Source organism: Lissotriton vulgaris, chromosome 5 (assembly GCF_964263255.1).
Source record: "Lissotriton vulgaris chromosome 5, aLisVul1.2, whole genome shotgun sequence".
In the NCBI taxonomy this organism is placed as follows: Eukaryota; Metazoa; Chordata; class Amphibia; order Caudata; family Salamandridae; genus Lissotriton; species Lissotriton vulgaris.
In genome coordinates, this window is record NC_141693.1 from 1,688,458,090 (window position 1) to 1,688,485,517 (window position 27,428).

A 27,428-nucleotide genomic window follows, 5' to 3' on the forward strand; every position below is an offset into this window, starting at 1 on the left:
TCAGAAGGGGGAGTTCCACTTGAAAATTGTAGTGGAGTGCAGGTTGCAGCACCAGAGGGAGGCGACAGAGTGAACGGTGCAGAACGTGGAACGAAACCACAGGGACCTGCCTTTGGAAGCGCTGATGGTCCCAGAAATTCAGGTTGCCGTGGGGCAAGGGTCGGAAATGGCTCTGAAGTGGAGCAACTTCGGGAGCGAAATCAGGAGGCACGATGATGCCCTCCCGCCTTCTCAGGAGAATGAGAGTGGCAGGACAGGGACCAAGTCTCGCATTGACTTTTCATGTTTTTTCTTTGACTTACCTGAGAATTCAGATCATGACCACAATCTGTTGCAGGAACAACCTTAGAAGTGCAATCAGGATTGCAAGTGGAGTGGTGTGGCTCACTGGTTAGAGGCGGCAGACCCGGAAGCAGAGAATGGCCCAGGACCAGGCTTCCTTTCCCGACGCGGCAGGGTCGTGGACCAGGGTCAGCGGACTCGATAATTCTCGCCTCGGTGCCTACTATAACCAGTGATCACACTCGGCAACTCTGGGCATTAGCTTGCCTCATCTCTACAACGGCCCCCCACATTCGCCGGGGATGCCTGGTTTCACCTTGGAGATACCCACTAGGGACCATCTCACAGGGATAGCCAGGACGGCGTCCCCAGCGGTCTACAGCGCCACGACGCCTCAGGGCAGCAGTGCGCTTTACAAGACACATACATACATACATCTCTGAACCTCGACTCGACACAAAGTTGAGTCATGCTGTGCTTTGTTACGAACAGATATCCTTTCTGATCCCAGGTGGGAATGGGATGCATCAAGGAGCAGTCACTGCAGGTCTCAGAGTTGTGGTCAGACACCACAGGCAAACCATGTGTGCTTTCATCACGGATACCGGTTTGCAAAATTATCTACGTGGTTTGAACGCTATTGATTTGGGAGGTGACTTTTTTCTGTGCACAGTGGGAAAATTGTTTGAACAGTCAAAAAGGCAGCCTCAAAAGAGACAAGGGGTAGCTCCGGATCTGTGCCTTTTGTAAAGGAAAGAAAGGAACTCATGTCAGCATGCATGGGTACTGTCTATACAGGGGCGTGCGTCCCATTCTGTGCGGTGGGGAGACTGCGTTGCGTAGCTGTGTGGCACCACCTGTTGTCAAGCAAAGGCACTGATTAAGAGTTTCTGGATCCAGTCTGAAGCCTGGGGAATGTTCAGAGGATGAGGAATCTGCAGTTAGAAGCCTGTAGAACAAGTTACTTGCCTTCGGTAACGATATATCTGTAAGAGACATAGATTAGTTAGGGATTCCTCACTTTAGAATTACCCCCAGGTGTCAGAGTGGATCTGGAGAATGTTTTCTTCAGCAGTACTCGTGTGTGGCATCGGTGGACTCCGCGTTCGTCGTGGTCGCAGGAATGACGTCGTGGTATCTACTTAGACGCCACCCCAACGCGCTGACATCACTTCTTTACACAACATTCCACGCCAGAAGCACAGATGCAAGACACTGACCACTGGTGCACAAAACTAGGGCCCTGAAAAGGAAGTCCTTTACTCTAGAAGTCAATAAGCAGAACGGGGAAGTTGGTTTGGGGACAGTGAGGAATCCATAACTAATCTATGACTCTTACAGATATATTGTTACAGAAGGTAAGTAACTTGTTCATCTGAAAGAGACAATTAGTTATGGATTTCTCTTCTTAGAATAGATACCCCAGCAATACCAACCCCGGATGTCGGTCTGCGAACCAAGTTCACACCAGGAAGTCCGGAGAACTGAACGGCCAAAGAACAAGTCTCGCCGGACTTGACAATCCAGGCAGGCATGAGCAGTGATGTCCATGTAGCTGCCTGGCAGATGTCACTGAGGGGGACTCCACATCCCAAAGCAGTAGTGGCTGCCGTCGCCTGGTGGAATGGCCACGCAGTCCTACCGGAGGTACCTTTTTTGCCAAGGAATAACAGATTTTAATGCAAAGGACGACCCATCGAGAGTTGGTCCGTTTTTGCACGGCTGGACCTTTCTTGGCGCTCACATAGCCAACAAAGAGTTGAATTGTTTTGTGCGATCCAGATAAAATGATAACGCCCGCTTGAGATCCAGACGGTAGAGTCTGTCCTCCTCCTTGAAAGGATGCGGGCGGGAAGAAGGTGGGCAAAGTGATGGTCTGTCCTATGTAGAAAGATGTAACCCCTTTGGGAAGTAAAGAAGGCCTAGTGTGAAGGACAACTTTGTCCGGATGAACAGCCAGAAAAGTAGGTTTGGAAGAAAGAGCCTGAAGCTCACTCACCCTGCAGGCAGAGGTGATGGCAACAAAAAAGGCAGTTTTAAGTGTCAAAAGCCTGTGAGGACAGTTACGCAGCGGTTCGAAAGGAGCACACATAAGATAGGTCATAACCAGGTTCAAGTCCCACCGGGGCATTACGAAAGGGATTGGAGGAAACAAGTGAGTAATGCCCTTAAGGAAGCAATTTACAATAGGGGACTTGAAAAGGGAAGGCTGGTCAGGCAGCCAAAGGAAAGTCATACTGGCCAAAAGATAGCCTTTTAGAGTGCCCAGAGCAGAGCCCTGCTGGACCAAAGAAAGAATGAAGAAGAGAACCTCTTAAAGGGGATCCACAGCCTTTGCTGCACCATGCCGCAAATCAGTTCCATCTACAGACGTTTACCGTTTTGGTGGAGGGACACCTAGCTGCCAAGATTATATTACAGACTTTCGAGAGGAAGGTTGAAAGCTGGCAACTGTCGCCACTCAATCTCCACGCAAGGAGGTGGAGGCAGGACAAGTTCCGGTGGAAAACCGCCCCTGCTGCTGCAACAGAAGATTCACCCAAAGAGGCATCCTGATCGGAGGATTGATGGGCATATGCAGAAGCGCGGGCAGAAGTGGTATAGACGGAAAGGGATATAAAAGACTGCAACTCCACTCGCAACGAAAAGCGTCGCCTAGCAAGTGCCGCTTTGGAAATTCCAATGCGCAGAACTGCTGACATGGCGCGTTCTCTTCGGTGGCAAATAGTTTAAACCAAGGATCTCCCCACTGCTGAAAGAGACCTTGCACCACCTCCGAGTGAAGACGCCATTCGTGATCCATCATACACCGGTGGTCGAGTATCTTCGGCCTGGCGTTCAGAGAACCTGGCAGGTGTTGAACCACTACGCATATGCCCTGAGGTTCCAGCCACTTCCAGACCCTAAGTGCCTCCTGACATAGGGTCCACAACCCAACTGCACCCTGTTTGTTGCAGTACCACATGGCGTTGGTGTTGTCTGAGAACACCTGCACTACTCTCCCTGTGACATAAGGAAGGAATGCCTTCAGTGCAAGACGGATCCCCTGAAGCTCCAGAAAGTTGATGTGGAGGCCTCTAATCTCCGGCCTCCCCCATGTGGCCGCCCAACCCCAGAAGTGATGCATCCGTCACCACTGTTAACTCAGGTTGGGGAAGGGAGAGGGACCTGCTGATGAACCAATACTGGTTCGTTAGCCACCACTGCAATTGGTGTGCAGGGCCCTCCAAGATCTGGACGCAATCGGACCGGTTCCACTGATGGTGTGCCCACTGGAACTTCAGGTCCCACTGCAGAGCCCGCATATGCCATCTGGCATGGTCCACCAGTAGGATGCCATCAGGCCCAGTAGCCTGAGGGTCAGCCTGTCCGAAACCCGGGATAGTGGCTGAAAGATCCGAATCATAGCCCAAATATCCCAGACTCGCTGTTCGGGAGGATAGACCCAAAACTGTATTGTGTCCAGAACCACCCCGATGAAAAGGAGCTTCTGAGAGGGAGTCAGGTGTGACTTTGGCACGGTGATGGCGAACCCCAGCGAATGCAGGAGGTCGGCCGTAGTCTGGAGGTGGGAGACGACAGCCTGGGGCGAGCCCGCCTTCAAAAGCCAGTCGTCGAGATCGGGGAAGACTGGTACCCCTGATTTGCGCAGATTAGCGGCGACCACTACCATCAATTACGTGAACACCCGAGGGGTGCTGGTAAGGCCAAAGGGGAGCACGGTAAACTGAAAGTGCTCGTGGCCTACCGTGAACCACAGGTAACCCTGGCAGGACGGGGTTGTGAAAATAAGCGTCCTGCAAGTCCAACGCTACCATTCAGTATCCAGGGTCGAGGGCAGACAGGACCTGAGCGAGCGTTAGCATTTTGAACTTCTCCTTCCGGAGGAAGCGGTTGACGTTCCTGAGATCCAAGATAGGACTCCGGCATTTGTCCTTCTTGGGCACCAGAAAGTAGTAGGAATAGCAACCACGACCTACTTCTGGGACAGGAACGCACTCAATGGCTCCCTTGGCCAAGGGTGCCGAAACTTCCTTTTGGAGAAGGGCCAGATGATCCTCCGACATGCAATGGTACTGAAGTGGCATGAATGGAGGGGTAGTCTCGAACAGGAGGGAGTAGCGCCTTTAGACTATTTGCAAAACCCAGCTGTCCGCCATGATGGTGCACCAGTGGGGGAGGTGATGGTGAATCCTGGCGTTTGGTGGCCCTGAAAGGTCAGACTAGGAGGGTTTGGAGGCTGCTCCAAAGGAGGCTGTGGTGGACTGGCCTGCTCACTGGCCCACAAAACCAAGACGGTGGTTCCCACGTCACGGCCGCCGGTGGATCTGGGAAGGAAATGGAGGAGCACCCCTTCCGTAGCCACGAAAGGTTGACTGCGCAGGGTGGGAGGTGGAGAGGCCCAAGGACCTAGCCGTAGCGTCCTTAAAGCGCTTCAGTGCGTTGTCTGCCTTGTTGCCGAATAGGCAACAGCCATCAGAGGGCATGTCCATAAGAGTGGATTGGACATCCCCTGAAAAAACAGTTGACCTCAACCAGGCGTAGCGTCGAAGGGCAACCGACGTGGAAATCGTCCTACCTAGTGAGTCGGCTATATCCAGCCCACAGTGGATGGTAAATTTAGCTGCGTCTCTCCCTTCGGCAACTGCACGTGAGAGTACGGCCCGGCCCTCCTCCGGGCACTAGGGCAGTACTTGCGCCACCGTATTCCACACGGAGTGGGTGTAACTGCCCAACAGACATGCAGTGTTTACCGACCTCAGTCCCAAGCTGGAGGAAGAAAACATCTTCTTCCAAAGATGGTCCAGCATTTTGGATTCACTATCGTGCGTTAGGGAATGCGCCTTTGGGAGGTGGAGGCTTGGACCACCAAGCTCTCAGGGGTGGGGTGTTGGGAGAGGAAAGTGTGGATCGCTTGGAGCCGGGCGGTGGCATCAGGCAATCATCCTATCCACAGGAGCCCCTGTGTTGGGCCTGGACCAGGTGCCCAAAAGGATGTCGGTAGGGCTTCATTAAACGGTAGCAGGGGCTCCGAGGAGCTCGCTGCCGGTTGAAGCCCCTCTGTCAGGAGGTTAATCCTGACTGCCACCGTAGGTAGCTCGAGGTTGAGAGCCTCAGCCGCCCTACGCAACACCACGGCGTAAGACGCTACCTCCTCCGTAGCCACTGTAGGAGGAGACAACTTGCCACGGTCTGGTGATGTATCCAGACCACTGGCTTCCCCCAGTTCCTCTCTCCAGTCCGGTTCATAGCCCAAATGGTCAGTTAGAGGGTCTCCAGGCCCCTCCCAGTCCTCCTCTGGCTACCAATCTGGTCTCAAAGAGCCAGGGTAGAACAGGGGCACAAAAGTACCCGTAAGAGCCAGCTCCAGCTCTGTGTCTACCTCGAGGTGGAGGCCGGGGTCGACTACGGCTGGGAACACAACCGGCGTCTGCTGCAGACGTGGTGCTGGTGGATTCGACGCCGAGGGAGGTGTAATGTGGTTGACCGGCGCCAATACGGATCCCGGCCTGGATCCAGGGGGATCCTGCAGTGGCGGGGCCAGAGCCGCCGAAGGCCCAGAGCCCCCAGCCGAGTCTGCAGGGCCCGAAGAACCGCTGGCAAAGTCGTGCTGCCCAAAGATGGCATGCATTGCTTCGTAAAATTGGCGAAGCTGGGCAAGTGTCAACCCGGGTCTCGGGAAGGGAGGGAAACCCCGAGTCGACACTTCGGGCTCCACACGCGGAGCTGTGGGAGGGGCACCACCCGCATCCCTCGTCGCGTTAGCTGACGGACGCTGAGAAGTCAAAGAGCGACGATGCTTCTTCCACTTCTTCTTGTGCTTCGACTTACTTGACTCAGAGTGCGAAGACTTGGAAGAAGAATGATGATGACTCCGCGAGCATTCCCTTAACCTCCTCCGTGACCAGGACCTCGAACGGCGCAGAGCAGACTGCCAGGCCTGGAGAAGCTTTAGGGACCGCTCCCGCAAAGACTTTGGATTGATGGTCCGACAGTCGGACTTGGGGTCATGGTCGAGATCCAAGCAAAACAAGAACATGCGGCTCGGATCAGTCACCGTCATCAGTCGGTTACAGGAACCTCATGCGTTGAAGCCGGGCATCCCTTGTGCACCAAGAGTCGAAGACTCTAAAACGGTGTAGACAAAAGTTTGCAAAAAGTCAGTCAAAAAGTGACTGGAGGTACCGCCAAACATGGTTCACCAGTGTTTCGGAGAGAAGAGTCCACTAAGGGCTGACCCTGTCAGACTCCATGTCAAGGCCTGTAGCCTCTACACGACAACCCCCCCAAATGAAACCTGCACTGGTAAGCTGTTTCCCGATGCAAACGGACATCCCTGCACCCAGAGCCCCAAGGCCTCAGGGAGATCAACCTATGGTGTCCCAAGGCTCCAGCACATCTCGACTTACCTGTGCAGCTGTCGGTCTCCTTTGATCGGTCAACTAGCCTGAAGCTTTTTTCCGACTTCGAGATTTATCATTGGTTTGCATTAGGGGCACAACCTTGTGTTGGCACTCTGCACCCGGCCAGGCCTTGTTGCTGGAGGTGTAATTTTGGTGCAGTGCTGTGCCCCCCCTGTGCTTACCTTGACCACCAGAGACTGGGTTACAAAAGCGTGCTACTTACCTGGACGTAGTACCACTTCGATTGCCCACTTTCTCCAATGGATAACCTTGGGACCAGATTCTGAGTTTGACCTCTTTACCCAGCCACCCCAGGGGCATTTGAGTGCAGTTTCGTCACTTACCTGAACCCTACCTGGTACTGATTCTTTATCCAGAAACTCAATATCATACATGGTTTACTTACCGGCATATTGCTGCTTGTGTTTCAACCCATAGGATATTGTATTGTTGAAAAAATGCAACAGGTGTCCACTTTTTACATTGAAAAGCATTGCTATTACAAAAAGTATTTACATGCAACATAGTATCTTTGGTTCTATAAAAGTAATACATTAAAAGCAATATTTTTACCAACCACTGTTCTCGGATTAAGTCATTGAGTGTGTGTAATAATTTATTGCCTGTGTGTACAACAAACGCTTACCACTGCCCTCCGATAAGCCTAACTGCTAGCTCACACTATCACAAAAGAGAGCATTAGTATTATCTACTTGAGCCTCTGGGGATCCACTGGAATTTGCACACTATACCTCATTTTGATATAGTATACAGGGCCGCACTGGCCCTAGCGGGCACAGGGCATTTCCCCGGTAGGCCAGAGGTGTGGGGCCAATTTTTGTGCCCGTGGTGGTCGTTTTTGTGACTGGGGGCAGGTTGGCAGCGGTGCTGCAATATGAGCTCCCTGTAACAAAAGTGGGAGCGGGGCTTCTTGCCTGCACCCTCACTCTCTTCTCAGGCTGGCAAGTCGAGCAGCAATCTCGAGCAGCAATCTGCCAGGGAAGGTTGCTGTTCCCAGTCCGACCCTGATGAACAAGTTACTTAACTTCTGTAACGCATTATCTGGTAGATGCTCTATCTAGCAGCAGATTCTTTAGCTTTGTATTTCCAAGGCATCAGGCTGGATCTGGAAACGTTTGCTGAGCAATACCCCTTGTGCGTCCCGGCGCCGGTTATGACATTGCAGTGCCAATCTAGACGCCACCCAGGTGTGCAGTCGTAGGTACCTTTAGTTTTTTCCATGCCAGAAGTGCAGAGCCACGAAGTGTAAGAAAGTGGCTCTATATATACTGGGCCAAAGTAAGGTATAGAGTCCACAATCCCCAGAGGTATGGCAGAGGCTAAAGTTAGATAGAACCTTACTCTCTAAAGTGGTAGCTTGGTCGAGCAGCAAGGCAGTATCAGCGGACAGTGTAAAGCATTTGTTGTACACACTCAGTCAGCAAGTGGTCTCACACAATCAAGAACTGAACTCTAGGCCGATTGTTTTGTATATAAAAATATATAGTTGTTTTATTTTAGAACCACAGTAGGTATCAGAAATACTCAGAATGAGATGTTGCAATTGAATACTTTCAAATAGCAATAGACTTTGGACTGCAATAGTTACAGTTGTTGCAATAGGCAACACAAGTTTAAACAGAAAATAACATTGAGCTCAATGGGAAGTTTTAAGTACATGCAATAAAATCACCTTACAAATGTTTTTCTTACTCAGGGCTGGATCCTGGATTCAGCCCTGGTGCATTTCCTGTAAACAGTTGAAAGAAATCGTTTTTGTTACACAGGCGTTTTTTAAGGAATATTTTTAAGTTTGGAAATTCGACACTTAAAATAATTTCTGGTAAAAAACAGCCTCCCAAGCCTTCGCACCATTACCATAAGGCGGGAATCTAGAACAGAAACCTCTGCCAGCAGAAGCCCTCCGCCCAGCAATAGCCCTCATTACCACCAACGTGAGGAGAGAGCCGCGAGCCTTACTCCTATAATCTCAGGTACTTTGTGAGCTCAATACTTACCTCGCGTCCGCAGCCCATGGGTACCCACACTGTGTGATGTAGACACATTGCTGATCTTCGTGCCATGTGGAGGCTGTCACCTGCAAAGTAAGTTCATATACTACTCTACTCTACTGAAGAGGTCACTGCCCAGCACAAGACCACCTCGAACGGAAGTGTTCACCTGTCCGACACTCCTGTCTTTCCGGCGACCTGTTCGTACCTCCTTCTCATCCTTGGGACCTTGGACACCAGAGCTCGTCCAGACACCGGTCACGAACCATTGTGTACCTTCGCTCTTTATCTGGGTCCTCCTGGGTTCAGCCTCTTTCTACGCAAAACAGCGGTTGCTACTATCGCCAACCTACACTACCAAAATTTGCGGGCAGAGACGACAGGAACAACACAAAGAAAGTGAGACCAGACCCTCTGATCTCCGACTCTCCCATTAAAAGCAAGCCGGACATGGCGGCTACGATGAATATGATCTTAAAAAAATTGGCACACCTCACCGATATCTCCAAATCCACCAAGGCTAATACGGACACAATGCAACTCGAACTAACGGCGATCAGGGCCAACATGAGTGCTCTAAAGTCAGGCTTGGGGTCAGCAGAGCGACGCATTAGCGACGTAGAAGATCTATCGCGCCAGTCGGCATCCAGAATCCAACGCCTAGAAACTGTCACCGACACCCTCAGACGTCACAATGCTGAGTTGGAAGACTGCAACAGACTGGGGAACTTTAGAATTTTCGGCATACCAGAAAACGCAGAAAAAGATGCTGACTCTTGCGTGGCTTTCCTAGAATCATGGATCCCCATGATCACCAAGACTGAATTCCCACACGGCCTTGAATTGGACAGGGCGCACAGGATCCCCACCTTCACGAACAAACATACTAAAGGGCCCAGACCGATTATATGCAAACCACTTAGATTTCAGCACGTTGAACTGATTCTCCAATATGCAAGAAAAAAACACTCCATCATCTGGGAAGGTCACAAAATCATCTTCACGCAGGACTTCTCTAAGGATACGGTGGAGGCGCGCAAAGGTTTCCTCGACCTCCGGCCCAAGCTTAGATCCAAGAACATCCCCTTCTCCTTCGCAGGGCCCGCCAAGTTCAAAGTAGCGATAAATGGTCACCCAAGATTCTTCACGGACCCGAGAGACCTGACATGCCATCTCGAAGACTGCCCAACTCAAGAAATGGATCAATCAATTGGACTGTCCAACAAAAGGAAGACCACATGTCTAAACCAACACAACGCAGCCCACGTGGATCATTGACTTTTGTTGTTTCCCCTGCGAAATTTCACCAGCTGCCTCATGATGGGCCTTTCCTCAAAGAACTCTATCAGGCTACTGTCTTCCGGCCATAAAGCCCAACGTTCAGTCTCGGTGAGTTTATAGACTAGGCCACCTGGGCCAATCCAGTGACTTCTTGTAATGAAAGATTGCTTGTTTTTCTTATTGAATCTTGCTTTATGCAGTTTGGTACAACTAGTACAATATACTCGCTATAAGGTGCCTTTTGCCTTCCAGGTAGGCTTCCACATACCTAGATCTATTACTTCACCAACTTAGCCTTTGTTTGGGTAGGTTGATTCAGCTGGTCATAACGCGCTTTTCTCATACCTAGTAGGCCGCTGCCTACATAGTTCCATTGCTTTATAGAATAGATCTTTACCTACTTGTTCTCAAAGTTATACCAATACCTAAGTGTCTCGCTTAATGGTATTAGTTAACAAAGTTTATTCTGAGCCATATGCTCGTTTGATATACAGCCCACTACGTTCAATATTGGGATTGCTAATATGTCATTCCTACTCCTGTTTTGCTTAGCCAGGTACTGTCGTCGTACTCCCGAAGTACGTATTTGGGGGGGGGGGGGGGGGAGGGATGGGGGAGAGGGAGGGGTCACCTGGGGAAATTGGAAAAGAGAGAGTATGTAAGAGATAAAAAATTTCAGAGTTTAAGAGCTCTTTACTTCATTTTGTATTGTTTTTTGTTTTTGATGGTGTCTGTTCTTTACAGATATAACATTCACAACCCAGCACACCAAGTCTGTTTGCTTTCCTACTGTATCCCCAACCCTATCTGTAGACTTGCATCTCATCACACTGCCGTATACAGCCTATCCTTAAGTTTCACACTGAAACTTGACCGACATTTCCAACTCATTGCGCATGAGTCTGTCATGACAACTCGCTCATCACACGGCTCTCCGCCAGCTCCCTATCTAGCGGTAAATTCTCATTCCAATGTCTAACGCCAAATCATTAACAGACTATCTTAACATAATCTCCTTGAACGTCAAAGGACTTAATCATCCTGTGAAAGGGCGAAAAGTGTTTGAATATCTTGTTAAAACAAAAGGGGATATCGTCCTGCTGCAGGAAACCAAGCTATCAGAGGATGACTTACCCTTCCTTAACATTCACTGGTCTTCCCATGTTCTGTCCTCTCCTGCGTCACACAAAAAAGGTGGAGTAATCACCCTTCTATCGAAAAAATCCAATCTGACACTGATATCACACACTCACGACACAGAAGGTAGACTATTAGTGACCCATCTACGCAGAGAAGATGACCCCATCCATGTGGTGAACATTTACGGCCCCAATTCAGATGACCCCGAGTTCTGGGACTCAGTCTCTCGCTCAATGGAGCATATCCCACAAGATGACCTTCTGATAGTGGGGGGCGACTTTAACCTTCCCCTCGATCCCATACTGGACAGGCAGTCCAAGTGCTCATTCCACCCTTCACGCTCGCATGAGGCCCTACTACGTCTCTGTGAGCGTTACTGCCTAAAGGACTCCTGGTGTCTCCAGAATCCCGATGGGAGGGACTACACCTTTTACTCCGCTCCTCACAATTCCTACTTGCGTATTGATTTTATCCTAGTCTCTACTTCTTTCACACACTTGATTGAGGAAACCGCCTTTGCCCCAAACTGGTTTCCGATCATGCCTGTACCCACACCAAACTTGCCGGCTCCCGCTCGATCCATCCACCTAGAAGATGGCGCTTTAATGAGGAAACCCTAACCAACCCCAATGACAAACTTCTGATAGCAAACGCCATTTAGGAATACTTACTACTAAATAATATCCCAACCACCGCGCCTAACACCCTATGGGACGCACTTAAAGCCACGATCCGTGGAGTCATCATCAATATCAGAGCCAAAGCCAACAAGGCGCTAAACAAAGACCCGGAACAACTGGAACAAGAAAGCAGATCTCTAGAAACCCAACACAAAGCCAACCCCCAAGATCCCAAGCCCCTCGACCTCCTAATCAAAAAGAAATATGAATACAATGCCATCACTAGTAAAAGAGCGGGTGTATGGATCAACCGATTCAAAGCCCTAAAGTTATGCGAGGGGAACAAAGCGGGTAAACTGCTAGCTTCTTACCTCAAACACAAACAAAGGCTGTCAACCATATCCTCAATAAAAGACTCTGCAAACAACACCCACACCAACCAGACCAAGATCTTAGACACATTTAAAACCTTCTATGAAGAGCTCTATTAGGAACGACAAACCCCTGGACATAACAGCTTGCACCGACTACCTTGAGTCCCTCGACCTCCCTAAATTATCAGAAGCTGACAAACTACAATTAGGGTCCCCCATCAGTAAAACAGATTTCAGCAGCCATCAAAACACTGAAGGGCAACAAAGCCCCCGGTCCAGATGGCTTTTCTGCTTCTTTTTATAAAGCTTTTGAAAGCCAACTTACCCCTACGCTCCAAACAGTTTTCAATTCTACCGCGTCCAGTGGGAGTAATTCCCACTCAATGAGTGAGGCAACGATAATTGTTATCCCTAAATAAGGGACCAAACCAAAAACTACCGCCCCATCTCTTTAATAAACCTTGATTGCAAGATATATGCCAAGATCTTAGCAAATAGATTAAATGCTGTTCTCCCCAATCTGATAAGCCCGTCGCAAGTAGGTTTCCCGAAACACAGGATGTCGAACGACAATACTAGACTCCTGTGCCATATACTAGAGAAAGCTGCTAAAAACTGCCAATCTCCAATGGTCGCGATGACCTTAGACGCTGAAAAAGCCTTCAATAAGGTTTCATGGCCCTTTCCTCAGCAATGTATGCACTCATTCAACCTCGGTCACTCTTTCATCACAATGGTGATGGCCCTATACTCCTCCCCCTCAGCTCGAAAAGCACCCTCTCCAATCCATTTCGCCTCTACCAGGGTACTAGGCAAGGTTGCCCACTTTCACCGGCACTCTTTCTTCTGGCCCTTGAACCCCTCCTAACTGATATCAAATGGAATGAAGACATCAAGGGAGTCTCCTTCGGAGATACTCGGATAAAATTAGCAGCATATGCTGATGATATATTGATTGCTACAGAAAACCAGTCTAAATCCATTGCGGGACTCATGACCTCAATCAGCAATTATTCTGTCCTATAAGTTAAACAAGGACAAATCCGAAGTCAAACCACTAAATGTCCTCACCACCAAAGAAGTCCTTGGTGACTCGGGTCTGGCTTGGCAAACAGATGTTATAAAATACCTAGGGATAGAATTCACCGATAAACTACTGAGTACACTCAAACACAACGAGACAACCACACTAGCGAAAATTAAAAGAATCCTTGATGGCTGGTCCCCACGGTTTATCACATGGTGGGGTCGGGTAGAAACTGTAAAAATGATGATATCCCCGCTAGTCAATTACCTGAGCACAATGCTACCCCTTACCTTCTCCAAAGAATTCCATTCCAAGTTAGACAAACTAATATCCTCCTTCCTTTGGCAAGGGAAAAAGGCCAGAATTAGCCTGAAAAAACTCCGTCTTGATAAAACCTTTGGAGGCGTCAATCTGGCGGATTTTAAGCTCTATCAGACCGCTTTTTTGGCCAGACAGGGTTCATTCTGGCTAACCCCATGCACAGACTACACCCCGGAGTGGCTATCTGTGGAAAAATCCCTTCTTCAAGGCCTTGACCCTTCCGCCCTTCTTACCATTAAAATACACCCCACTCTAGACTCGGGAACCATCTTCAAACACACGAAAGCAGCCCTCCTTCATGTAAGTAAACTTTTACCTCACCAATTCCGTAAATCGAAGTGGGAATCGTTATGGCAGAATAACACCCTAACATACAAAGGGAAACCACTAAATAACTCTATATGGATAGGGAAAGGAATATACTTCCCTCACCAACTATTTGAAGGTTCTTCACAACTCACCTTCTGTGAATTACAAAGTAGATTTCAACTCCAACACATAGAATTCTACTATTTCTTACACATCAAGGTGGCACTCACCAAGGCAGCTCTGAACAACATCACCCCCTCCCTTCCTGACTACCTAAACACACTCAATAGACTTGGCCATCAGGTGTCCAGAATATACAAAATGATTTGCCCACAGAGGTCCAACCTGAATAACTCCATACAGTCATTCTGGGAGTCATGTTCATCCACAACAACCTCGGAAGTAGAATGGGCCAGAGTTTGGGAGTCAACCACACAACACAAAATTAGCCCTACACTGTCCCAAACTAAATTCTGGCTACTCCACAAAGCCTTTTGGACCCCTAGAAGACTCTTCTTGCACAACATCAAAGACGATGATTCTTGCTGGAACTGTATGGCGGAAGGTGGAGACCTTGAACACCTAATATTTAAATGCCCTCGGGTCACTGCCTACTGGGATAGAATCTTTGAGCTCATTACCAAAGTTCTACATATTTCTCTCCCGAGAGAATTTGCTACTCTAGTCCTGGGATTTACCAAAGCTGTCTCTCTCAATGAAAATGACAAAGCCCTACTTGACCTACTTCTGACGGCGGCGGTTAAAATCATATTGAATAATTGGAAGGACACAGGTAAAGCCTCTTTCCCCCATTGGCTTAATTGGATCTCAAATCTTAGAGGAGCCGATAACATAGCTCTTGCCTCTACACCCTGGCGTCCTCCACATAGGAAACTATGGTCCTCACTCGATGCTCACTCCGACCTTTTCAAGCCTCCGTGATTGTCTGATGCACACACGCACCTCTCTCGAAATCACTCTATCAGTACCCCATAGTATTAATTGCTGATGCATACGTTTTCTTAGGATTCCTTGCTCCCCTTCCCAAGATTCTGCTCTTCATAAATTGTACTGTTAATTTACACCTCTTGTTGATGTGACAACTTCACTGTGTACTGATGCAATGTCCAATGTCCCTTGTTTCTTTATTTACTACCCCCTCCTTTTGTTTTTGTTTTTGCTTTCGTCAATTATATGTACCATGCTTGATATATGTTCAAGACTGTAATGCTCTTTGTTACTCTATCTCTCTCAATAAAAAAATTTGTGAAATAAAAAAAACAAAACAGACAATGGATTCCTATGGAGGAAAATTGAGTTAGCAATAAATCACGGTTATAATTACTTTTCAGGTTCAGTGCTGGGCTCAAAGATACAGCACTGGGATCTCTCCTCATAACAGGTGAGTAATTCGTTTTTTGTTGATCGGCTGATTTTTAGTGAATATTTTAAAGTTGCAAAACTCGACACTTAGAAGAAATTGTGTGTGAAACCCAGCCAATGTTACCCTATGGAGAAAGGAAAATGGTACTTACCAGTATGCATCTGTTCTTGGCATGTAAAGCTGCAGAGTTGTACACTTAGCATTAGATCGCCATCTGGTGGGCTCGGATGATTGCAGGTTGTTGTCGTCTTGGAAGAAGTCTTTGTAGTCACGAGATACGAGACTCCTACCTTGGTCAATACTGCGCATGGGCATCGGCTCCATCCTTAGATTGTTTTTCGCCATGATGGGAAATGATGGAGTTAGTATAAGTAAAGAAAAAAGGATGTCCATGCGTGTGCATCTAAGTAAGATGAAAAGCTGGAACGGATACAAGTCCTGGGGAGGCGGGAGGGCGTGTACAACTCTGCAGCCCTACATGCCAAAAACAGATGCATAATGGTAAGTAGCATTTTCTGTTCGAGGCATATGAGCTGCAGATTGTACACTTAGCATTGATTGTACAGCAGTGTCTCCCCTAGCAGTGGTCCCTTGTATACGTTGCAGTTGTTTGAAAGAGAGTTTTAAGAACAGCTTGGCCTACTGCAGCTTTCTGCTTGGCTTGCACATCAACACAGTAGTGTTTAGTGAAGGTGTGTGTTGTAGACCATGTTGCTGCTTTGCATATGTCTTCTAAGGAGATGTTTCCTAAGAAAGCCATGGAGGCTCCTAGCTTGCGTGTGGAGTGCGCTCTAGGAGGAAGAAATGCGTTACTTACCTGTAACAGCAGTTATCCAGTATTGGTGTCTTTCATAGATTCACATGCCTGAATCATTCCCCGTCGCCGAGACGGGAGCCTCCGGTACATAAAAAAGTAATGTCCTAAGGACATACATAGAGAATATAGGCCGAAGGGCCTCCCCTTTGGGGCTTTTCCACGTCCTTATGTAAAAAGGACCGAACTCTCATCGTTAGCCAATCAGCTCCGACCTCCCTCTAGAACCTTCCCGGGAGGAGCCTCAGCCCCTCAGATTTTCGTACGCACCCAGCTAGGGTGTCGCACTGTAGACATAGAGGTACGTGAGTCCTTACCGGGGAGGCGGGAGGGGTGCATGTGAATCTATGAAAGACACCAATACTGGATAACTGCTGTTACAGGTAAGTAACGCATTTCTTATCCAGTATTTGGGTGTCTTTCATAGATTCACATGCCTGAATCAGAGTAGTTAGCAGTTACACATGCCTAGTGGTAAAGCACATTCCCACAATCAGCAGGCCTGCATAAATCACAGACAATGTGAGAGAAACATGGTAATATACAGTCATGCATATAGCAGAGATAAACAAAGACCATGAAGAATGTGCATACCTGGATGGCGGGACGAGGTAAGGCTCACCTTATTGGAAGAGATGGCGCAGCACCGCTTGTCCCACTGCAGCGTCCTTCTGCAGTTCGATGTCCAGGCAGTAGTGTCTGGAGAAGGTGTGCGGGGACTTCCAGGTCGCCGCTCGGCAGATGTCCAGGATCGTCACTCCAGCGAAGAGCGCCGCTGACGTTGACATCGCTCTGGTAGAGTGGGCAGCCACTCGGTCCGTGAAAGGCCGTCCGGCCTGATCATGGCAGAAAGCAATCGCTGAAGAAATCCAGCGGGAGATGCTCTGTTTCGTCAAGGGCAACCCCATGCGTGGGTTGCTGTAGGCTACAAAGAGTTGAGAAGACTTTCTGACGTCTTTGGTCCTGTCCAAGTAGAATTTGAGACACCTTTTAAGGTCCAAGGAATGCAGCGCCCTTTCCGCCGCCGTGGAAGGGTTCGCAAAGAACGACTTGAGGACAATTGGTTCGTTCAGATGAAAGTCCGACGGCACCTTAGGGATGAATTTAGGGTTGGGCCTGAGTACCACCCGGTCGTGCCTGAATTGGAGATACGGTTCCTGAATAGACAGCGCCTGAAGTTCGCTGACTCGTCTGGCTGACGTCAGGGCTAGCAGGAGTGCCGTTTTCCAGGAAAGATGTTTGAGTGAGGCCCGGTGTATGGGCTCGAATGGGTGTTTCATGAGTTGGTTGAGCACCAAGTTCAACTGCCAGGTTGGAGGGACTTTCCGAGGCCTCGGAAAGGATCTGTAGAGCCCTTTCAGAAATTGCTTTATCAGTCGACTGGACCATAGGGAGGGTCCAGATGGGGTCCTGGTGAATCTTGAAATCGCAGCCAGATGAACCTTAATGGAGGCGTGAGCCAGCCCCGATTGAGCCAGGTGGAGGAGGTACGGTAGCAGCTGCACCGGGGCGACCCGGAGGGGGTGTAAGTCGTGTTCCGAACACCACAGGCAGAACCTCTTCCACTTCAGCGAGTAGGTTTTGTTCGTGCTGCCCGCCCTCGCTTTGGCTAGTACTGCCCTGCAGTCCTGCGGAATCTCTAGGTCTCCGAACTCTCGGTGCTCAGGAGCCAGGCCGATAAGTTGAGCGAACGGAGGTTCGGGTGGTGTACCTGGCCTCCGGACATCGTTAAGAGGTTCGGGTGTTGTTGCAGGTGAATCGGGGGCCTGATGGACAGGCGAAGCAGGTCCGAGAACCAATGTTGTCTCGGCCAGTACGGAGCAATCAGTATCAGGGTGCACGGTTCCGTCTTCATTTTCCGGAGGAGCCTCGGTATCAGCGGGAACGGAGGAAAAGCGTACGCAAACACGCTGAACCAGCCGATGGAAAAAGCATTTCCCAGTGACCCCCGTTGGGGATGCCAGCTTGCGTAGCTTTGGCATTTGGCGTTCCCTGCCGTCGCGAAGAGATCGATCCTCGGAGTCCCCCATTGCGAGAAGACGTGGGCTACCGTGTCGCCGTCCAGCTCCCATTCGTGTGAGAGAGAGGTCTGTCTGCTGAGGGCGTCCGCGATAGTGTTGTCCTTCCCGGGAACGTACTCCGCTTTGAGGGAGAGTCCGTGCGCCACCAACCAGTTCCAGATTTTTTGCGATTCTCTTGAGAGAGAGAGAGATCGCGTTCCCCCCTGTTTGTTCAGGTAGTGCATCGTCGTGGTGTTGTCTGTTTTGACGAGCACCGGGGAAGTGCCGATACGTGGCAGGAAGGCCTGCAGAGCCAGATACACCGCTCTCAGTTCCAGCAGGTTGATGTGTAGTTGTTTCTCCTGGGCGTCCCATTTTCCGCTGACGCGAAGGTCCAACAGGACTGCTCCCCAGCCTTCCAGTGAGGCGTCTGTCGTGATGACCAGTGGTGCCGGTGGCAGGAGGAACTGCAATCCGGTCGTCAGGTGAGTTCGGTTTCTCCACCACAGAAGGGCCTTTGTGATGGCCGGTGTGATCGTGATAATGTCCTCGAAGGAGCCGGAACTCTGTTTCCATTGTCTCGCTAGCGCCTCCTGCAGGGGACGCATGCGGAGCCTGCAGTGTGGAATGTGGAGAATGCATGAAGACATCATCCCTAGCAAGGAGGTGAATGTCCGTACCTTGATGCGAGGCTTCTTGGCCACCGCCGCGGCCAGGGACAGTATTTTGTTGGTCCTGTCCTCCGAGGGGAAAGCCTTCGCGCGCTTCGTGTCTAGGGTAGCCCCTAGGAAGGTGATCCTCGTTGAAGGGGTAGTGCAGGATTTCTTGAGGTTGATCGTCAGACCCAGCTGTTGAAAAAGAGCGCTGCAGGCGTTGGATGAAGCCGTCGTGCCTTCCGGGGAAGGCGCCTTCACCAGCCAGTCGTCCAGGTAGGGGAACACCTGGTGACCCCTTTGCCGCAGGAAGGCCGCCACTGGCGCCAAGCACTTCGTGAAGATACGTGGTGCGGATTTGAGGCTGAAAGGCAAAACCTTGAACTGGTAATGTCTGCCTGCTATTTCGAACCGTAGGTACTTCCTGTGCCTTACGAGGATGGGGATATGGTAGTAGGCGTCCTGTAAGTCCAGGGAGACCATCGAGTCTCCTCTTTCCAGTGCTCCCAGGATCTCCTGGATTGTGACCATCCGGAAGGATTGACTCCGCAGGAAGGCGTTGAGCGCCCGGAGGTCTAAGATCGGCCTCCACTTGTCCCCTTTCTGTTGGACTAGGAAGAAGTGGGAATAAAAACCCTTCCCCTTCTGGGACTTTGGGACTCTTTCGATGGCTCCTTTGACCAACATGGCGGATACTTCCTGGAGAAGGAGGTGCAGGTGTTTGTGAGCACGCTTCAGCGGAGGAGTGTTGGGAGGGGTGTTGACCAGTTCGAGGGAATGTCCAAATTGAATTATTTGCAGTACCCACCGATCCGTAGTGATTTTTTGCCAATTTTTGAGGAAGTGGGTCAGTTTTCCTCCAATTCGAAAGGATTGAGACGGTGGTGGGACTGGCTGGAGTAAATGGTCACTGGCGGCCGCCAGCGCCCTTCTTGGCGGATTTGCCTCTGAAGGACGACCTCCCATAGGACGACTGACGGGACTGTTGTTTGTGCTGGGGCTGGTTCCTGTTGCTGTAGGAATAGGACGACCGATTTTGGTAGGAACCCCTGTAGGAGTACTGACCTCTGGAGCGGCCCCCCCGAAAGGATTGGTTCCGGGACTGGAGGGAGCCCAGAGCCCTCGCCGTATCGGTGTCTTTCTTGATGGCCTGGAGCGCTTCGTCTATCTTCTCTCCAAAGAGGAATTGACCGTCGAACGGCATGTCCAGCACCTTAGATTGGACCTCCTGCCGAAAGGACGTTGCTTTGAGCCAGCCTTGGCGGCGGAGCACGGCAGCCCCGGCCAACTGGCGGAATCCCGTCATGGCTGCGTCGATGGCGCAGTCGATAATTTCTGCCGCGGAGTTTTGTCCTTCCGCTAGAAGAGCTTTCACCTCGTCCTGGACCGCGGCTGGCAGACTTTGTAGATAAGGAGCTATGTCTTCCCATAGCTGGCGGTTGTAGCGGCCAAGGAGGGCGATGGAATTCGCTACCTTGATGGTCATGGCGGACGTGGTAGAGAACCGTTTGCCTATGGTGTCCAGCTTCCTTCCTTCCTTGTCAGGGGGCGCGGACAGCGGCGAGGAAGGGTTGCGGGATTGTTTTTGGGCCGCCTGCGTCACGACCGAGTCCGGTTTGGGGTGGCCGGTCAGGCAGGCAGGTGCGGTGTTCGGGGCCTTATATTTCTTGTCTAGGCGCGGAACCACCGCCGGCACCGAAGCAGGCGTGAGCATCAGCTTCTTGCCCTGTTCCCACAGAAAGTCTATAAGTGGAATAGACTTGGCCAATTTCTGGCTGTGTTCCTTGAAATCATGGAGGAAGCATTCCGTTTCCGCGGATTCCACTGCCATGTGAAACCTCTTTGCAGCTCTGTCCACCAGTTTGTGAAAACCTCCCACGTCCGCCGCCTCAGAGTGGCGCGGTCGCGGGGATGCCGGGGTAGACGAATGGTGTGATGACGCAGCATCGGCATCGTCGTCTCTGGGGTCCGAGGCGGCGTCTTGCACCTCGCCTTCCTCTAAGTCCGTCTCCTCTTCCTCGCTTTCCGATGAGTCCTCCGCCTGAGTTTGCGGTCGAGTGCGAGGTTGGGGTTGGTTCCGAGGACGGGCCTGGGGAGCGGAAGGTTGCGAGGCCGATGGTTGCGCTTGGGTGACCGGCACGTGGGTGCCGCTGTCGGCGTCCGGGAACCGTTGTTTATAGTCCTGCACCAGGGATTTCAAATCGTTGACCAGAGACAGTGGCAAACAGATCATCGGGGTGTTCACCGTGTCGACGTTCAGGGAGCGCCCCTGATATATAAGTTCGTCCCGGATCTCGTGGACGTCCTGGTGTTCCTCGTGAACCTCCTGTTCTTCGTCTGACTCCTCACTCTGGAGTGTCTCCTGTTCTTGCTCGGGTGCCAACTCCACCGTTGGGTGAACCGAGGGCGTTGGAATCGAGTGAATAGAGGCTTCGACCAATCTCGATTCTTTCCAAGATGGCGCCGGGGTCTCTTCCGACGACGTGCGTGAAGATGGCGCGCCCGCCGTGTGTGTTGGTGACTTGGGCACCTCCGTTAGGGTCGATGGCATCAAATTTTGTGGGGATAAGAGTTTCGCCGACTTACTGGTGGTAGGGCCTTGGACTTGAGATATCGTTGTCGAAGGCGTGCCTTTTGAACTTGACCTCGACCGTTTAGGTGACGATCCTTCGGTATGAGATGTTTTCGGCGAAGGCGTACCTGTAGATTTAGACCTCTTAGGTGACGAAGACTTAGTATTCGTACTGGATTTTGCATTCGTACTGGATGAAGGTTTCAGAGGAATGGTCGAGGAGACCGGTGCGCCTGAGGACGCAGTGGTGGTCGTCGTGGCCGTCGCGGAGGGCGATGAGGCCGTAGTGGTCGACACAGTGGTCGTGACCGAGGTGGTCCGCTTAGTAGATGGAGCGGGCTTCTTGAACCTCTGGCCATCCTTAACAGACACTGAGGAGGTGGTGGAACGTGCCTCCGAAGGTTTCCTGTGCGCCTTCTTAGGAGGAGTGTCTGTCTCTCCAGGGGACTGCACCCTGGGTCTCTTCTTGGAGACTTTAGAGGTCGCGGAGACACTACCCTCGGAAGATTCCAGAGTGTCTCGGACCTTAAGCCTGTCGAGCCATTCGCGGAGGCGAGTTTCCCTTTCCTTAACAGTCTTCTTTGGGAAGGCTCTACACACCCTACACTTGTCAGTGACGTGGTCAGGGTACAGGCAATATAAGCACAGGTCGTGCTTGTCCTCCGCTTGAATCCGTTGCTTGCCGCAGGAGGAACAGGCCCTTAGAAGGGCTTTCTTCTGCGAGTCCGCCATGGACGAAGCTTTCTTATCAGATTCCGACATGTAGTCGAAGATAGGATATATAACCTTTCCGTACAAAGTGTACTTCAGCGAAGTTTGAGACTTCGAAGCCAGGAAAACCTGAAGAGCTCAGGTTGGAGACTCCCTAGCACAACGTGCGGTAGAAAATCTGAGGGGCTGAGGCTCCTCCCGGGAAGGTTCTAGAGGGAGGTCGGAGCTGATTGGCTAACGATGAGAGTTCGGTCCTTTTTACATAAGGACGTGGAAAAGCCCCAAAGGGGAGGCCCTTCGGCCTATATTCTCTATGTATGTCCTTAGGACATTACTTTTTTATGTACCGGAGGCTCCCGTCTCGGCGACGGGGAATGATTCAGGCATGTGAATCTATGAAAGACACCCAAATACTGGATAACCGTTAATGTACGTTTTGCTTTTTGATATCAGACTTGTATACATTTTACAATCCACCTTGCAATTTCACCATTAAAGATGGGGTTGCCTTTATGAGGTGGAGAGAAAGATACAAATAATTGTTTTGTCTTTCGAAAAGATTTAGTTTTATCTATATAGTAGAGAAGAGGTATTTTAACGTCAAGGGTATGTAGAGCTCTTTCTGCTACAGAGTCCGGGTTTTGGAAAAACACTGGTAACTCTACAGATTTAAATGAAAAGGAGTAATCACTTTTGGAAGTAATTTAGGATTAGTTCTTAGAACAACTTTGTTACGATGGAGTTGTAAGAAAGGTTCTTGTATAGTGAACGCTTGTATCTCACTTACTCTTCTAAGAGGTGATGGCAATAAGGAAAGCTGTTTTCCATTTGAGGAATTGCAGTTCACATTTGTGTAGAGGTTCAAAAGGGGGTCCCATGAGCCTTGAAAGAACCACGTTAAGGTTCCACAATGGAGAATGTGGTAACCTAGGTGGAATGATTCTTTTTAATACTTCCATAAATGCTTTAATTGCAGGTACTCTAAAAAGAGACAGATGTCTGTTTTCCAAGTATGCCGCAATTGCTGCTAGGTGCAGGCGTATGGATGAATATGCCAAGTTACACCTTTGTAAATGTAGAAGGTAGCAAATTATATTTTGGATAGAATCATCCAGGGGATCAATTTGATTATTATTGCAGTAAATGGCAAATCTTTTCCATTTAGCAGCGTAACAAGCTCTGGTAGTAGGTCTCCTGGCCTCTTTAATGATGTCCATACAGTCTGGTGGTAGGTTAAGCTAACCAAACTCTAAGACTTCAGGAGCCAGATCGCTAAATTCAGTTGTTTTGGGTCTGGGTGTCTGATTTCTCCATGGTTCTGTAACTTTTGATGTGGAACCAGAGAGAGATCCAGCAGTGTGGTGAACCACGGTTGGCGTGCCCATGTGTGAGCTATTAGTTAGAGAGACTGTTGTCTGAGCTTGCGTACTACTAATGGAATCAGTGGGAGAGGCGAAAAAGCGTATGCAATCTGCCTGACCAGTTCATCCATATCGCATTGCCCTTGGACAATGGGTGTGGAAACCTGGCGGCGACCGTTGGGCATTTTGCATTTTCGTGGGTGGCAAACAGATCTATGTGTGGATGGCCCCACCTCCAGGAGAATGGCTGAAGAACTTGTGGATGTAGTTCCCATTCGTGAATTTGGTGTGACTGCTGACTTAACAGATCTGCTATCTGATTGTGATCTCCTGGAAGGTGTTCTGCCAACAGATGTATATTTTGAGGAATGGCCCATCTCCAAATGTTCTGTGCAAGCTAGGAAAGTTGCAGAGAGGGCGCCCCCCCTGTTTTTGTATATAGTACATGGCTGTCATATTATTCGTCCGGATTAAGACAGCCTTGTTTTGTACCTGTAGTTGAAAAGTTTTGAATGCCAGGAATATGGCTAGCAGCTCTAGATGGTTGATATGGAACAGTTTTTGTTGATTGTTCCATTGACCCTGAGTTGTATGATGTAAGAGATGGGCTCCCCATCCTGTGAGAGATGAGTCTGTTGTGAGCACTAACTGTGGAACAGGTTCGAGGAACGGCCGTCTCTTTGCCAAGTTTTTGGTGTTCCACCACTGCAGAGAGCGACCCGTGCGGCTGCCAACCAACACCAGGTCTGTTAGTTGACCTTGAGCCTGGTTCCACTGTTGTGCTAGGCACTCTTGTAACAGACGCATTTGCAATCTTGCGTGTGGTACTATGAAGATGCAAGATGCCATCATGCCTATTAGTCTCATGAACACTCTGGCGTGCAGAGATTGTTGTTGTTGGAAGACTGTGACTAAGGCTTGAATGCTCTGTATCCTTGCTGGACTGGGAAACACTAGAGCTGTAGATGTGTCTATTGTAGCCCCAAGATATTGGAGTACATGAGAAGGCTGCATGTGTGACTTAGTGTAGTTGATCGTGAACCCCAAGTTGTGCAACGTTTGATGTGTGTGTTGGACACATTGTTTGAATGACTTTGCTTTTATGAGCCAGTCGTCTAGATAAGGGAAGACATGTATCTGCTGCTTTCTGAGATGTGCTGCTACTACTGCTAAGCACTTTGTGAACACAAGTGGTGCTGCTGTTACCCCAAATGGAAGGACTTTGAACTGATAGTGTTGTCCTTGTATTACAAATCTTAGGTACTTTCTGTGAGCAGGGTGTATAGGAATGTGAAAGTAGGCGTCCTTTAGGACTAGGGTTGAAAGGAAATCACCTTGTTGCAGTAATGGGAGCACTTGTTGCAGAGTGATCATATGAAAATGATCTGATTGTATGTACTGATTGAGAGGCCTGAGGTCGAGAATTGGTCTTAGTGTCCCGTCCTTTTTGGGAATGAGAAAATACAGAGAGTAAACCCCTGTTCCCTGTTCTTCTAAAGGAACCAATTGAATGGAGTCCTTTTGTAAAAGTGACAGAACTTCTTGTTGAAGCAGAGTCAGGTGGTCTGTACGCATTGGACGCTGCCTGGGAGGTATGTGTGGAGGGGTTGCTGTAAGTTCTAGGCAGTAGCCATGTTGGATAATCCGTCTCACCCACTTGTCTGTTGTAATGGAGTTCCTTTCAGGCAGGAACTGTGCTAATCTGCCCCCTACAGGAGTAGAATGCTGTGGGGGGAGCAGAGGGAAGTCACTGTTTTGTGGCGGAAGAGGATCGGTTGCTGTTGTTACCGCAACCTCTTCCTTTGTTATTATTGCCTCTGTATCCTCCTCTAAAATATCCCTTGTTAGAGGATGTTTGTGTGTGAGATTTGAAAGATGTTGTAGTGTCTGCTCCAGTTTGTTTGGAGCCTGCTCTGTATAAGGAGCGACAAAAAGAACCTCTAGCTGGTGTGGACTGTAAAGCCCCCATAGACTTGGCGGTGCACGTATCTTTCTTCATCTTTTCGAGTGCAGTGTCCACTTCTGGGCCAAATAACTGGTTCTGATTAAATGGTTGGTTTAAAATGGTAGTTTGTACTTCCTGTTTAAACTAGGAAATGCGTAGCCACGCATGTCTCCTAAGTATGACACTGGTATTGACAGCTCTAGAAGCGGTGTCTGCCGCATCTAGTGCACATTTTATTGAGGCATTTGAAAATAACTTGCCTTCCTGTTTGAGGTCAGTTGCCTGAGCTTTATATTGACCTGGTAGGTGTTCAAGTAGTTTTTCTAATTGATCATAATGGGCCCTATCGTACCGCGAGAGGAGGGATTGTGTATTAGCTATACGTCATATGTTAGTGGCTTGTGCAGCTATTCTTTTACCTGACTCATCAATTACTTTGGATTCTTTGTCAGGGGGGTGCTTCGCCAGAAGTTTGAGAATTTGCCCTTTTCCCAGCATTGGACACAACTAAAGAATCTAATGGTAGGTGTCCTTTAATGTAGACGGGGTTTGTGGGTGCAGGCCTATATTTTTTCTCAATTCTGGGGTTCAACACTCTAGTGCGTACCGGTCTTTAAATACCTCTGGAGCATGTTTAATGACTCCTTTAATCATGGGAAGAATTTGAACAGACTGTTGAGACTGTTCAAAGGTATCTAAGAGAAAATCCTCCTCAGTCTCATCAGAATGCATAGTAACTTTATGGTATGCAGCAGCTCTGTGTAACAAATGGCCAAAACCAATGTTATCCTCTGGAGGGGAAGGTTTTGAAGGGTATAACTGCGGGTCAGGAATATCAGGCGCATTTTGTGGGTTTGGCAAGTCCCATATAACGTCATCCACGGGGTATGAGAAAGGCTCATCTATATTATTCCCTCCACCCAGACTATATTCATCATCATCATGTTGAGGTGAATGTGATGATAAAAGTGGAGAAAGTGCAGGAGGGATTTGAGGTGATATGTGTAGAGGAGAAGAAAGAGGAGGTGGTATAGGAAATGAAAAGTTCATAGGGGATGTAGCACAGTCCTTTTTCTTGGTAGAAACCACAGGTGTGGGCGGTGCATCTGCTGGTCTTTTCTTGTGAAGTGTAGCTTCTACAGGACCTATTTTTGGGTTGATGTAGATGTTCTTTTGTCGAGGATCTGGCAAGAAAAGTTCCTCCTTATGTACAACCTTCTTGGGCGTCGATTATTTCAGTTCTATTGGAGGTCGTTTCGTGTGTTTAGCCTTGGGAGGTGCTAAAAGTTCCTTTTGCGTAGTTTTTGGTGCCGAAGGTGTTGTTTTCCGCTTGGTAGGCCGGTCCGAGGGCTCGGGCACATCAGAATCAGGCCTTGTGGGCTTCGGCACTGAAGGTGTCTTCGGCTCTGAGGCGTCGGACGATGGCTTCACACTTTTATGTTTAGGAGTGGACGGCTTCGGAGCCGGCACTTCTTTCAGTTTCGGTGCAGATTTAGGCTTCGGTGCCGAGAGGTCTTTCTGTGTCGGTGTCGAGCCATCCTTTGGTTTCAGTACCGAGCTAGCTTTGGGTTTTGGTGCCGATGGAAGAGGTGGAATCGGCACGTGCGGCTTGCTTGGCGCCGAGGCACCGGAAGGCTTAGTTGTTTTCTTCGGAGCCAGGCTCGATGGCGGGGCTTTCAAAGCGGGCGTTCGGTCTCAACTGGGCCCAGCGGGCGGAGTGCTGACCTTTGCCTTCGGTTTGGGAACTGTATGTGGTGCAGGGGCAGTAGTACTCACGCGCTGACCCGATGGAATGGATTCATCTGAGTCATCTGCCTCTGATACGATCTGGAGATCAGGTGAATCTTCTTCGGGAATGAGCGGAACCTCTTCATTAAAGATATCCTCCGGTTCCGGGGCTGATCTCCTCATTTCGTGTCGACGGGCCCTCCGATCCCGGATCGTTTTCTTTGATCGTAAGGATGCACAGGCTGTGCAGGTTGATTTGTCGTGTTCTGGTGATAGACAGAGGTTGCAGACCTCGTGGTGATCGGTATGTGGAAACTTTGCTCGACATACCGGGCATCTTTTGAACGGAGTTCTTTCCATGAGGTGAGTTCTTTCCATGAGGTGTAGGCCACACGGCGTCGATAGGCCCAACAGCCCACGTGGATGACCGGAAACGAGCTGATGGCATCAAAAAGTCTTGTAGTCGATGTCGAAGGTAGTTTTTAGTAGT

The 27,428-nt window shown here is 49.6% G+C and overlaps 1 protein-coding gene across 2 annotated transcripts in view; it reads right to left on the reverse strand.

The window, feature by feature from the left end:
• TLK2 (tousled like kinase 2) overlaps window positions 1-27,428 on the reverse strand; it is a 1,405,344-nt gene that overhangs the window by 12,462 nt on the left and 1,365,454 nt on the right. The window lies entirely within an intron of this gene.